Source organism: Caloenas nicobarica, chromosome 1 (assembly GCF_036013445.1).
Source record: "Caloenas nicobarica isolate bCalNic1 chromosome 1, bCalNic1.hap1, whole genome shotgun sequence".
Taxonomy (NCBI): Eukaryota; Metazoa; Chordata; class Aves; order Columbiformes; family Columbidae; genus Caloenas; species Caloenas nicobarica.
This window is the reverse complement of record NC_088245.1, coordinates 81,214,790-81,229,000: the sequence shown is the minus strand read 5'-3', so window position 1 is coordinate 81,229,000 and position 14,211 is coordinate 81,214,790.

Here is a 14,211-nt window from a genome sequence, read left to right as displayed (position 1 = left end):
TACAGAATTCTTTATTCATGAAGTATATTTCCCTAACAAGCCATCAGTTAGAACATTTTTTCTTTACTGTAGATGTTTCTCCCAACTTCTCAAGTTCCTTTATACTTTCAACTTTATTCATTTCTTTGCAGACCTGTCACCTTTTATAAAGTTGTAGGCTTCAGGCACACTATTTTATGCAAAATATTGTGCTAGATTCAATAAACTTTTTCTTTAAGACTATCAAAATGATTTATAAGAAGACCCATGTGTCATATCTCCTAAAATATACTGACAAATGGGAATCTTCCAATACTACAGTCTCCAGGGTGTCTCTAATGACTTCCTGAACATAATCCAATGTATTGCAGGACTCTGAAGCATACTTTGTCTTCCTAATGTTACTGCTTCTAATATTTATCATCAGTTCAATTGTATTTTCAAAGTCCCCTCTAAGAGCCTTGTGATTTACATGAACATTAGAGTTTTATTTCAGAAGCTTCTGTCCTTTATAATAATGGATGAACTTAAAATACAGTTGAATAAAAAAATATACAAGAAGAGAGAAGAAAGATGGGAATGGTAAAATGGCACATTCCTTCAATGCTTTTGCAAAGGAAACTTGTGAGACTGAGGAAGCAAGGGATTGCTTGAGGCATTGAATCAGACAGCTGGAGGAGGGTGAAGGTGGAACATCTGGAAATGCACATATAGAATTCTGTTCCCCTGGAGGAGGGATTTGTCTAGCTAAACTAGGAACAAGGAAAGAGGTGGGAAGGCGAAACAATGCAGAGAATGGAGAATACTAGCCTGATCATGTAAGCCTGGTGAAGCTGGAGAAGGGGAAGTAGATGTTAAGTTGGAGCTGGAATTTAGCAAGAGTAGCCCTAGTGATGGAGAACAGGAGAAAAAATTATTATTGAAACCCATAAGGCCCAAGGATAATCATGCTGATGGAAGCAGCTTGCAGATTTTAAATACTGTGGGCAATAATGTTTTTTGCTCTTGCTTACATGTTGGTGAAAATACAAAGTTATTCTAGTAAATTTAGTATCATAAAATTCTGACAAAAAGTCAGTGTGAAGACACACTTGGATTGGTATAAATAGTGACAATCATATTGCTGAGACTGCTTTCTGCAGGCGTGCAATAGGTACTTTCACTGAAACATTAAACTGTCTTTATTGTAATACAGATCAACATAGTGGACAAAATTCTTTTCCATGGCAAATTAAGTACATGAATAATCTTTAATTGCTTTAAAGACACTGGATTGAATGCTATTATTATGAAGAACTACAGTTGAAATGTATTGATTAACTGATTCCGCATGATGTAACTGTTGATCACGTCCAGAAATGGCTTAATCTGTTGCTATCCCATTGGTTTACTTTAGAAAACTTAGGGTTTGACTCTTCATTGGATGGACATCTAGTCTTCAAAATGATAACAAGAGCAGTGAATCGTTCATGCAGTCAAAATGAACAGCTAGTGATAGAGAAAACTGGGTGGAGGGGGAACAGTCCTCAGGGGATAGTACAATGGAAGGTATAGTCCAGTGGACAGGGTTGAAGTGAGGCTGAAATGCAAGTTCCTTCCTTCATTTCAAAAAAAACCAAACAAACAAACAAACCAACTCCGAGAAATAACAATGAAGCCATTTAGACTATATTATTACAAGGGCAGATGTGAGCCCAGATCATTATAATTGCTATGGGCTGCATTGGTTTTCACTGAAAACAAAGCCTACCGAGATACTTATCAAACTTTGAATACCAAAGTGCTCCCAGTGTTTCCAGTGACTGAATACTTATTCTGCAAACTTATCAAGGCAAATCCTTCAACACACAAATTAGTTCTCTTATTTGCATAGGTTGTTTTTTTTAAATGAGATATTCATGAGACCTAATAAGATCATAGCTCAAATTTCTTTAACAATTGGTTATGAACTGGAGAGCTGTCTGAGTTTCTATTTTAATTACAGCACCAAATCTGCTTTTCTGAAATTGTAGTTGAGGTTGCTGGCCATATCTTCAGTGACTGAAAGGAGTTTGATTATATTGAATAACATTCAAAGGTCAGTCTGCACCTGAGGTAATGTTTTTGTCTGTTCAGAATATAAAAATATTTCAGGCAAGCTCAACCTTCTCCTGCCTTATGCATGAAGCTAATATATCACAATGTTTTAAAATTTGTTTTCCCTTAGTTTTCCCAGTATATAGGATCCAAAAATGGCAGTTAGGATCTTTGGAAAAATACTGTCCTACAGTCTATAAGTCATTTAAAAAGCAGAGATCCAGCAGGATCTCAGTTTCTTCTGAGTTACAAGGCACTGTCTGCTAAGACAGAGATTCTTAAAGCACTTAAAGTATTCTTTCATATTCTTAATTTTTCATGTGTATAATTTAAACATTGTTAGTATTGCATAACTGTTATTTCATACTGCTATAGTTCCTTATGCAGGAATTCAATAATATTGCACAATTAAATTGCTTCAAAATCTCACCAAAACAGACACTGAAAACTAATTCAGTAATGCCCGTCTATAGGCATGTGTACCTTCTACTTGATATATTAAAGATGTCTTTCAAAGATTGTGTGGTTTCCCATCACTATGACTTACAATGGAAGCAGTAACCCTTTTTATTACCTTGATTCTTCTTTGCCAGTGCACTTCATTGCTACACAAGCACTACAAATCCTGGACTAAAAAAAATAAACAAATAAAAAATAATCTATCCTGCATATAGGAGAGGATGTCATGAACTTTAAGCCAACTGAACTTCAGGGATCTGTGGACTCTCACATCTGCCTGAACAGCAGAGTTCTTGCACTTTTTCTGGGGTTGTTATTCCCGATTTATGCTGGTATGAGTATGAAAAAGTGGCTTGGGTGTTTTACGCAAATTCAAATTGAAAATTACCTCCTATTTGAAATAAAAATTCTATGCACTTGACTTTCACGTGGAAACAGCTATCAACATAAAGAGAAGATAAAGAAGCAGGTGAGTGCAGCCAAATGCCACTATACTTTGCACATTTCTAATAAATTTCTAAATAGCCCCTTGACCAAAAGGATGGTAGCTGCCTTTTTTTTGCAGTAGGAGTGCTACACCCATCAACATGTCTGGCAAACAGCAGCAAGTCTAAAATAAATAAACTTCAGTGGCAATTTTCTGACATGGCTTTCTAATATCAAAATTGCAAGTGCCTAATTAAAGTCCCTCTAGAAATTAAGTAAATGGAAACACTAATATAATGGGCTCAGTATTGTGCTGAGCCTGGTATTAATGAGGCTTTGTCTTCAGCAGAGGTACAAAAATAAGGGCAGGATCTGGCCTGTATTTGGAGAGTCGCATTCAGAAAGTGCACACAGCTGTTAGATGCTGGTATGTAAGAGAAACAAGGGAATTGGAAACATGGTAGTGATAAATCAGGATATACCCTTGCCTCTGAGAAATCCCAAAGTAGATACCTTAAAATGTGTCTAGTTTTGCCTTGTGATAGGTTCATTTTTACACACAATGGAGAAAATACCAACATGATATGGTGCATTTCGTTTATCCATTATATTGATTTTAGCAAAGGTGATGGAAGGAAATGATTGAAGTCTTTCATGCTCCTTTGGTTATTCTATGTACCTTCCATATATGTAACTGACATGCCCTGCTTTTATTTAGTGTGGTACCTACAGATTTACACTGGGCTGTCTGTTTCAGAAAAGAAAAATACACATTTTTCTTTTAATTCACTAAACTTTTACCATCTTCACAGGAATTTCTATTTCACAAAGCATCATCTTTATTCGGTATATTATTATTTTAATTTTCTAGCAACAGGTTGGTAATCCCTATATATATATGTATTTTTTGTATCTCAACAATGAAAAAAAGATCAAGAGAGTCTGCAACTTGTATCCCATCTACTTTTCGACTGTTTCTGTTTGTATTCTGTAAATATTTTGAATGTTTTTACTTAGCCCCTTGGAGGATGTTTGCAATCTCTACATGATATTAAAGGGCTTTTGTCTGGAGACTGCAAAGGCTCGAGTGTGTCTAACTTTCATGTCAGCTTTTAGATACTTGACTTTTATTTCATATTTGTGTATAATCAAAAGAGTTTTTCCACTGGATTTCTAATTAAGTAGTGATATTTCTGCTGGCAGGAGGTGGGTTATTTTATTTTCTTGCTAAACTGTTTGCAAACATTTTGTGTTGAGGAGGTTTAGAGCAATAGAAAAGATACAGTGAGAAAATTGGGCATTTAATTCCCTCCCAAACATATTATTTTTATTAGTAAGCAGACTGCAACAACAAGAAATCTAACGTAGGTAATAATGCAGCATATAATCACCTGTGGAAAAAAAATCTAATCTTTCCATTAGGTAGTGAAATTAATCAATAACTTTAAGTTCTTTCCAGGGTTGTTTCATTGTGGTCGGGGGGTTGGTTTGTTTGTGGTTTTTTGTTTGCCTGTAGTTTTGGGGTTTTTTGTTTGGGTTTTTTGTGTTTTGTTTGTGTTAAACTAGCTGTAATGATTATACTCCTTTCAAAAATCAAGGAAGGAATAAAAGCATTTGCCAAGGAAATAATAAAAGCATCTATCCATCCATTATTTCTCAGTCCTTTGGAAAAAAAAAAAAAAAAAAGGTCAATCTTAACCCACTTGTACCCTTCTTTACTAAAATTTTCAGAAGAACAACAGATACGCTGTTATGTGGTGTGATGATTGCCATTCAGTGTGACTCAATAATTCTTTCTGTTTTCCTGGAAAGAGAAATCAATACCTGCATGGACTTGCATAACATTTGTGCACATCAGTGCAGTGTCAATAGAGGCAGGACAACAGTGAAAGACAAATCAACAAAATTGGGAATCATTGCTAATATGAGTATAGAGGGAGAAGAGTGAGAGCAGACTAAGAGTGGGCTTTGGGTGCTCTTTCAAGAAGGATGCCAAATAGATATGCCTCACCCTGACCAGTTCTTTCAAAAATTTAACTAACCTGCTCAGAGACTAGGGGGAAAGTAAAGTTTATTCTATTTCTTCTGCTTTTCTCTCTTCCATAATAAGCAAGAAAAGAAATATGGTTTTAGGATACTTGCTTCTTTTGTTGCTAGGATGTTTTGCTGTAGCTGAGGAGCTCTGCTGTTGAACTGTTACAGTTCTGTGCGTTTCATTTTCCAGAGAGGAAAAAAACTAACACAGCGATCATGACACACTAGTTTGGGTTGACCACAGCAAGCTTGCACTCTAGACCCAAGAGTTATATTTGAAGAGCTATGCTCCTTCTGGAAAGCTGTAATAATTCAAGTCTTCCTTCTGTTTCCCTATTTTTTGTGCTTTCCTACACACCCTTCTTGACGTACTGTGGAAGAGTGGTTTACAGCCTTAGAATTGTCCTGTACCCTTGCTCCTAGGACCTGTAACTTTTCCACACTGCCCCTTCTCTGGTATCATGCTGTGCCTGTGTTCATCCAGCAAAAGTTTTCGTGCTGGGGTGATTGATACTTCATTATTCACAAATAACTGTTTCTTGCTGCTGCTAATTACAAAAATACATATAGTAATAAAAGTTATGTCACACAACTGTATGATGCTAAAGAAATGAAACAAACTATGTTAACAGTCACTGGATGTTGTGGTTTAACCCAAGCTAGCAATACGACCATGATAGCTGTTCAATCATCCCCCTCCACAGCCCCCAAATAGGGGAGAAAATCAAAAGGGAAGGGAGAAACTTGGATTGAGATAAACACAGTTCAAAAAAAACCCAAACCCGAATATATTAAAAAAAAAATATATATATATATATATATAAAAAATAGAAATAGAATATAAAATAAAAGATACTCAATGCAATTCCTCGCAAAATTTGTCCACACTGAGCAGCCAGTCCCAGGAAATATCACCTGGTCTGAACAGTTGATCCTAGAGAAAGAAAAACTAAAAAAAGGCAGAAAGGCCCGGAGGTCTCTGCAAGATGGCAAAAGGCCTAATTAAACATCCTACACAGAACTCACCTGGCTTCCAGAAAAAGAGCAAAGAAGAACATGAGAGAGAGAAACTCAAAGATCCTGACTCTCCTTGAATATGAAGCATGGCACTAATGGGATGGAATACTCCTATTGATCAGTCTGGATGTCAATCAAGCTCTGCCCCATCCATGCCTCCCTTCCTCGCTGCCTCACACCTGTGGGCAGAGTGCTCAGAGTGTCCTTGGCTCTCAGACCAGAGCAATTAAAAACATTAACTCTGTCCCAGGGTGTTATCTCTTGTTCTCAAACTAAGTCCAAATAATGACCATGCTAGCTATGAAAAAGAAAGGTTTCTAACTGCATGAAGAAAATTAACTCATTTTCAGTCAAACAAGCACACTGGATTATTAGATAATTTCTATTACAAGCAAACAAGTGAAAGCAAAGCTAAAGATAAGTCAAGACAAGTTTAGACAAGGCCTGAGAAGCCCTGAGGCCTGGGTCATCCACATGATGCAAAACCTGCTGCCTGTTATAAGCATTGGCTATCACCATGTCTACTGGTCTGGCTATGGCTCTGTTTAAGGCTCTGGGCATTTAAGCACCTTCAATGGCACAACTTTCTAAGGGCTCCCCTTTGTGGTACCCTAAACCACCCCAGCTGTCAGTGATGCCTGCTACTGTATGTGGCCCATTGCAGGGACACGGGACTTCTGTTCCCATGGAGGGCAGCTGGTCTGTCACCAGTGTGCCTGGACCTCGGTTCTCTTTCCTCTGCTCCGTGCTTGCAAATTTTTCTGCCATTTGTGGGTATGTTTCTTGCTGCAACTGACTCAAGATCGTTTTAGCTGAAGGTTCAGAAGCTTTTTTCCCCTATATTTTCATCTAGGAGGACTGGTACTCCAAATGAAGACCACTTCATTTTGGTATAATAGGGTATAGCCATGCCATTTTAATAGAGCAGGCTCTGTGTGTTTGGGTATGCTTGCAAGGAGAGGTGAAGGTCAAGGGGATCCCCAAGACAAGTGGCATCTGTGAAAAAATACCTCATTCCCCCCTTCTGGATGGAGATGAGAAAGTAAGGCATCCTCTGCTTTTTCTCTCCTCTTTTATTTTTTTTTCCTCCCCTTCTTTTCTTTTTGTCTGATGCTGTTATTTCCAAAGTCTTTGTATTGCTTTACTAGTTATTAAGTGCTTCCTATTAGGACAGTGGACTTCAAAGTGGATTCTTCTGGATTCTTAAGGGTTTGCAAAGGAGGTATTTGGAACGGACTTCAGGTTTGGGACAGCCAGAGGAAGAGGCTGCTGACAAAGCATACCAGTACATGTAGCTATCGAAATTGCCACTACTTTTGGAAGTAAGCTTTTTTTTTCAAGGTACCTATTTAAAACTAGCTCCTGTTTTCAGTGTTGCAGGTGATAGATGAACATAATTTTCATCAGGACACAGGTGGTCTAATTTCTCTCTACTTAAATGATTAATTATTGTTTATGCAAAGAGCCAAAGAGACAGGCTGTATCAAAGGAGATGAGCATATGGCCCTTTTTCTAATTAGCTCAGCCGCTATGCTCACTGTACACAAGAACTAATTCATAAATCAGGCAATGGTGTTAAAGTGGTGTTATACTAGATTTGCCAGCACAAGCACGTGTACCTTGCAACTATAAAGGCAATTTTTTATCATGTTCTTACCTGGTTTATTTTTGGTGTATTAAAATTTGATTTTTAATCTAGATACTGTAAAAATTATTGCAAACTGGAGAGTACCAGCATATCACCTGGTTTGTTCCAATTCACACAGTTTTCCTAGTCTGCTGTGTTTATGCAGCCACTTTGGATTAAGAATGGGCTAAGAATGCCCTATCTGCATTAAAAGATTATTCTTATGAAATATATTAGTCAGAAGCCTGAGAAATATACTGTCTTGAGGTAAAAGGCAATTAGGAGAGAGGTAATTGTGTGAAGGAATGAAGAACAGATACCTATCTGTACATTTGGTGCTATGACTCAACTGAAAAAATTTGGCTCTGCTGGGGTATGTAAGTGTAAAAAGTGATTTATAGGATTGAAATAATAACTTATTTTCTGTTTTGAAAATACAATATATAGGCAAAGGATCAAAAATTTGGGAAATGGTATGCATGCTTCACCTGAGTCCTACTTAACTTTTATTAGTAGTATAAGACTGTGGAATGTGACAGGTTATGAGGAAGTAGGCAGTGTTAGAAAGACCTTTTGAATGGTAACTTCAAACATAGGCTCTTTTCTCTTTGGTTATCAGTCTATTTAGGTGTGTTATAAATAGCAAAGATAGATTGTTAGATATTTTCACTAGGAAAGAGTGGGGGCAGAACAGGGAAGTAATAAGTTATATGAGATACCAATCATATTTCCATCATCACAAAATGACTCATGATTCGTAAAAGCCTTCTTTTTACTAGAATACATTGCTTAGAATTTTGTTTAAAAATTAAACAGAACATCTAACTTTTCAGCAGCTGTAAACTTCCTGGCCTGATTTCTAAGGGACGTTCTATAAATAAAACATATATTTCAAAGCTTGAATTCTCTTCAGAAAAGCCTATAGGCAGCTTTGGTGGGATATTGTTTTTCAGCACAGCCTTATTAATTTGCCAGGTGAACAAAGCTTTTGCAAGGAAAGCAATGAGTAAGAAGTGTGTTTTGATTTGGCAAGTCAGAGTAAGGCACCGTGTGAAAACAAACATGCAAAAGAAAAGGATCTCTGCAAAATCCAAAGCAAAATTTGTGCCAAGATTGCTGTTCTGAATAGCAGTGTACAGCAGCACAGTGAGATTTTACTCAATTCACCACCTGTGAGTAATCCACTAAATAAAGGTATAAATTTCACAGTAAAGCCTGCAATGCTTTCAAGGCCCTGCACATTAACAAGAAAATATTCAGTGCACAATTCAACATGATCTATGGGGAAAAAGGAAGGCTAGAAGATAATCCCTCTGTCACTTTCTTGTCAAACAGGCTATTTGTATATATTTACATAAAAGAACTGGTTTCTTTTCTGGTGTCTTTGCTGATATGCAATATGACTATAATAGAGAGTGCGTCACAGGCACTGGAGGGCAGACCTTAACTAGACACTAGAAAAAAGGAAAGTTCTTTCTAAAAAGGCTTTCCGAGCTTTTATAATTAAATTCTGGTGTCAGGGATAGAGGCTCGCAATATCTTGGGAACCACCTTGGAGCCAACAGTGGCAGAAGGTGAGCACATCATGCAGTGCTTGGCAGGCTGTTTTACAGTAGGGACAGAAGACCACAGCCCAGTGATATTTCTCTACTTATTACGTATGTATGGATATAGATTTTTTTTATTATTTGCTTGTTTTAATCGCCTATGCTTAGCCCTTACAATGTATGACATCTGGTGTGCCTCCTAACTTTAGTAATAGGTATATCTGTGCCCTTTAATAAATGGGCCAGGTATGAATCCCTGGCCAAGTGGTGCAACGTACTGTGGCTTGTGTCTGTCCACTTAAGCTCTCATCCTTCCTCATGCCCCCCACCTCTGGCTTCCCCAGAGAAGGTGGCTACATCCAGGCTGCAAACCACGAGCAGTGCCTCACATGAGCTATCCCCTGAACTAAGGTCAAGCACTGACTGGGAGACTAAGCCTTGGAATGAGCCATAACTGTGCCAGGGAAAATGCCAAGAGCAAGAAGGTACAGATGATTGTGGCCCAGCACTCAGTCTGTGTCCTGGTCTTGTTTTGTTTACTGGAATAGACAGAGTGCGTAGCCAAAGGGGTCAGGATGAGAGCACAGCACTGAATGTTTTTAGGACACTGGAGACATTTGCCCTGCTGGCCTTGGCAACGTTTTCTCATGCACCAATTCTGCGCATATGCTCAACCCCTTCCTTGCTTTCCCTCACTTGCACCCTACCTTTTCATGCACATCTGAGAGAGATGATCTGAGCAAAAGCCTGTGATGGTACTTTGTCCTGATCGTGCCCTCTAATAATTAGAAACATGTCTTGAATTTTAATCTGCACAGCAATATGAAGGCCAGGCACATCTGGTCTGGGAGCCCCAGTCACAGACTTGGAATGAAGGACTGAGGCTCTACCAGCCTTTAAAAAATAATGTTCCCAGGAATGTAAAGGACAGTAGAAGGCTGCCTGCTACCCTGCCAAGGAGCCTGCAATAGTGTGCACTCCTGAGAATTTCTGCAGAAATTGCATGGTTTAATTTTTGACTTGGTTCGATTCCAAGGGAATACAGAGCTCTAACCCAGGCCACCCTGTGTTACACACCAGTAACTTTCCCACTGATGGGCGGTGTATGCCTTTGGAGTACAAACATATGCTGTGGGCAAAAGTAAAGGGAATCTCGCTAGAGTGGAATAATTGCTATCACAAGTAATAATGTTCTCCTGTAGTATTTTCTCCTGATAATGTAGCAGCAGCATGGGTAGTAACACCATCATAGAAAAGGAAGTGGTAGAAAGGATGGATTTACTATACAAGTGACTGAGGTGAACTCTCTCTATTTTGTGTGAGTTCATGAAGTGAATAAAATGCTCCGCTGGTGATCTATGAGTTCATGCCCAGGTGCCTTCCAGCAAGACGAGAGCTCCCTAGTGTCCAAAGCATTTTTTCAAAATTCTGCGTAGGATCTATAATCACTGAAGTGCTTGTAAGCTTTCCCACACTAAATTCATCTGTCTGTAATGGTGGAAACCTGGTGGCATGGTAAGAATTACTTCCAAGGTGTCCAGGGCTAGACTTTTAAAGCTGAGAGTGCAGCTTGATTTAGGCCAGCAATCCTGTGGGCACACATTGGTTAAGACATGCAACCCACTAGCATGATTTAGAAAAACTGTCAGTGAAAGGGTGTGCATGCTTGGAGGTTATTTTAGTTCTTTTTATAGTTTACAGAGCAACTAACTAAAGAGAAGTAGTATTTTTTAACAGAATACTGCGGTGAGTTATCTTAACCTGTCAAAATCCAGAACAAGGATCTGGAACACTAGAAAACAAACACAGGAACATGGACATAAAACTGTGCAAGGGGGAGGAGGCATGCACCATCACAAACTCCAACACAGGAGAGCTGATCCTGCTCACATTGAGATCAAGGACAAACTGTCTACTGGCTTTGAACCAAGAACTGATTCAAAATTTAGATAATAAGAATATTTCATTTTTATTTGCTTCTTTTATTGTTTTGGTGTTTATTGTTTTGCTCATTTGAAAATCTATTGCTTCCATTCTAAGAAGGTGGGTTTTTTTTTTCCAGGACGAGAGATGTCTTACATTCCTCAAGCGCAATTCATTTCCAATAAAATGCTCTGTGTTCCATATCAACCAATAACATTTCCAGACTGTAAACCTGACAGGTTTAACAGATTTATTCTTGGTTTTTATTAATGTGAAGCTAAGATTGCAAGGTTAACATTTAGCATGCTGTGGAGACTGAGCCACTCTTTCTGTATCCATAACTTTGCTCTGTGGTGAATCTAAGCTGAAAAAACAAACAAACAAACAAACAAAAATCAAACACAAAACAAAACCAAAACCAAACACATAAACAACAACCACACAGGAAAAGCAACTCTTTCTTGACGGGGCCGAGGTTTGAACAATCGTAGTTTTAATATTCAATGCAATAAAGTCAAAAGATATAAAATATAAAGTATATCAACATTCAAAAAATCAAAAAATTAATAAGAAAATATCGTGTAACTTAACATTTACTGGAGAACATATGACCACCCCAGAAAATAGAGGTAGATGAGAACTATACAGAAAAAGGTAGGCTAGTGCAAATTTTCATTATTTTCTTTATGGTGAGTTATGACACCATGGAAATGAGAGCCACAGGCTTGAGAAGTGTCATAGGCTGGAACTGTGGGTGACTGTAGCTCCCAAGTTCCCTACCTGAGTCGTGGGCAGAGAAGAGATTGCAGATCCGTTGTTTCCTGGTATTGATGGAAGGCAGAGAAACATTGGGTCACAGTATGAAAATTATTGAAATCATACTTTGTATAAGCTTTTGACCAGTTCTGTGCTGGACTATGGGAAGGCTGGGGCAGAACCGGGGAGAAATAAAATCCTTTTTACTTGCCCGATAAGAAGCTTTGGTTGTACCTATTGGAGCATTACCTAAACTACCCTAAAACTTGCAAACAAGCAAAACATCGTGTAGTTCAATTCCTGGTTAGTGACCGAAACTGGTTTAAGTACTTACAGGAAGCTGTGATTGGATTCTCAATGGATAAAGCTATTTTTTTTCCAATGTAGAGCTTATGTCTATAAACCAAACACAGAATTTTATTCATTGTCCCAGTGTGGGAATAGTGCAACTTACTATGAAAAATCACACTAAGGGCTTTTTTTTTTTTAATAAAAACAAACAAACAAAACTTTAATTAGAATTATATTTGTAGGTTCATTAACAGGAATAACAACAAAGCAACACAGAGTATAGGTTTTGATCCAGTATATGAATACACTGTGAACAAACTAGCCAGTTCTAGATATCTTAACACTTGGGTTGACTGGCTGCCTACGTGTAATGTGCCATATTTCCTACCTAACCACCCTGTCACTTAAATGCCTGTTGATATGGGAAGAACTTTAAGTCCTTTTGAAAACTGACTTTAGTGTAGCTTGGTTCCTATGGGTATTTCTTCAATTTTTCTACAATACTCAAAATGTAAAGGAGTGGTTGTCTGATACTGGGATCATGTAGCAAAGCTTTTTAAGAAAGCAAGAAGTTCACGTTAACCTTTAAGGCTAATTCAGTGCAGTTAATTCCACCTCCACAGGCATATCTAGAGAGTGAATAAACATGAATTAAGGAATTCAAATAACTTTGCCAGAAAATTCTATAGCTAGAGAAATTGACCTTTGTTATTGGAAATAATTTGGTGGAGAGGTTAAAAATAGTAAGTTGGATCCAAACAAGCTCGCATTTGGATCCCAAGATTGCAGCTTAGTTTCATGTCTAATGTTGGAGCTGGCAGGCACATGCCATGCTCAACCAGAGGGCTACAGGAGAAGGAACACCTTGGATGTGCACCACTCATTACTTAAATCTTTATTTTCCTATAATAAAAGAATGAGTATTGCTTACTGGCTACTGGCTAAGCCAGAAAAGGCAAACAAGAGCATATTTACCTAAGAACACACAGATTTTTTTTTCTTATGCTTCGCGGTGATCTTATGTGAGCAAAATAAGTTGGGTGTTTTTTTCCCCATAAATCATATAGCATGGGTTTGTATTCATCTCAGCAGAATGGGTCTAATTAGGTCCAGTGTTGCCATAAGTTGATAGTGCAGATTTCTGGTCTGGAGCCAGTTAATGTTTACTGCAGACGTATCTCAGGATCCTTGTGGACCTGCAAAAATGGAGCTGCTGAGGCACTCTACAAAGCAATATGCTTGTGTTCCTGGTGGAGTAAGTAAGCTGTAATTTTAAATGTATTGGATTACTAGACATGCTTCATAGGTCAAGTCATGGGATAATGTCAGCTAAAACCTCCCAACAGTGATTCTTGATTCTCCATCTCTTTCTCTTTCATCAACCGGGTGAAGAAAAAAAAAAAAAAAAGAAAATTCTGGCAACCACAATCTTTCATTTAGAGGAGATTCTGGTTGCCTTGCCATGAACAATTCAGTGTCCTTTCCTTTTCTGCTATGTTTTTCTCATTTTCACAGATTTCAAGTATGCTAGTGGTTTTGCTACTTCAGTGGCTAAGTTATGGATTATTCATCACATTTATTACTTATAGTGTGGTTTCTTTGTCTCCAATTTAATTTGTATATTAAAATGGGTTTATTGCAATATGTGAGCATGTGTGCAAATTATGATTATTTTTAAAGTACTAGCAGCAATGCTTTTGTTAAGAATTTCAGATTCTGACAACTTCCCCTAAAATGCTGAGTAGCAAAATGACAATATTCAGTTTGCATAGCAAATAAGACACAAGATGTATTTCATTCCTGGGAGCTATTATTAACTCATCCTTTGTGTAACAATGATTGAAGTTTTTTGAATGAATATGAAAAAAATTTGAAAGTTAACAGACAATTCTGTATTCTTACAGATGCGTTAAATATTAAATATATATATCAAGGTGCTAAAATATCTTAGTATTGTGTACAACAATTTCTTAGAGCAGGGCCACAGGGAAACTGCTTCATCTTTTTCTTTTATATAAACTGGCAACATTTTAAAAACAGCTCTTTCACATCAGCTCTGTACATAATTGTTCTGTT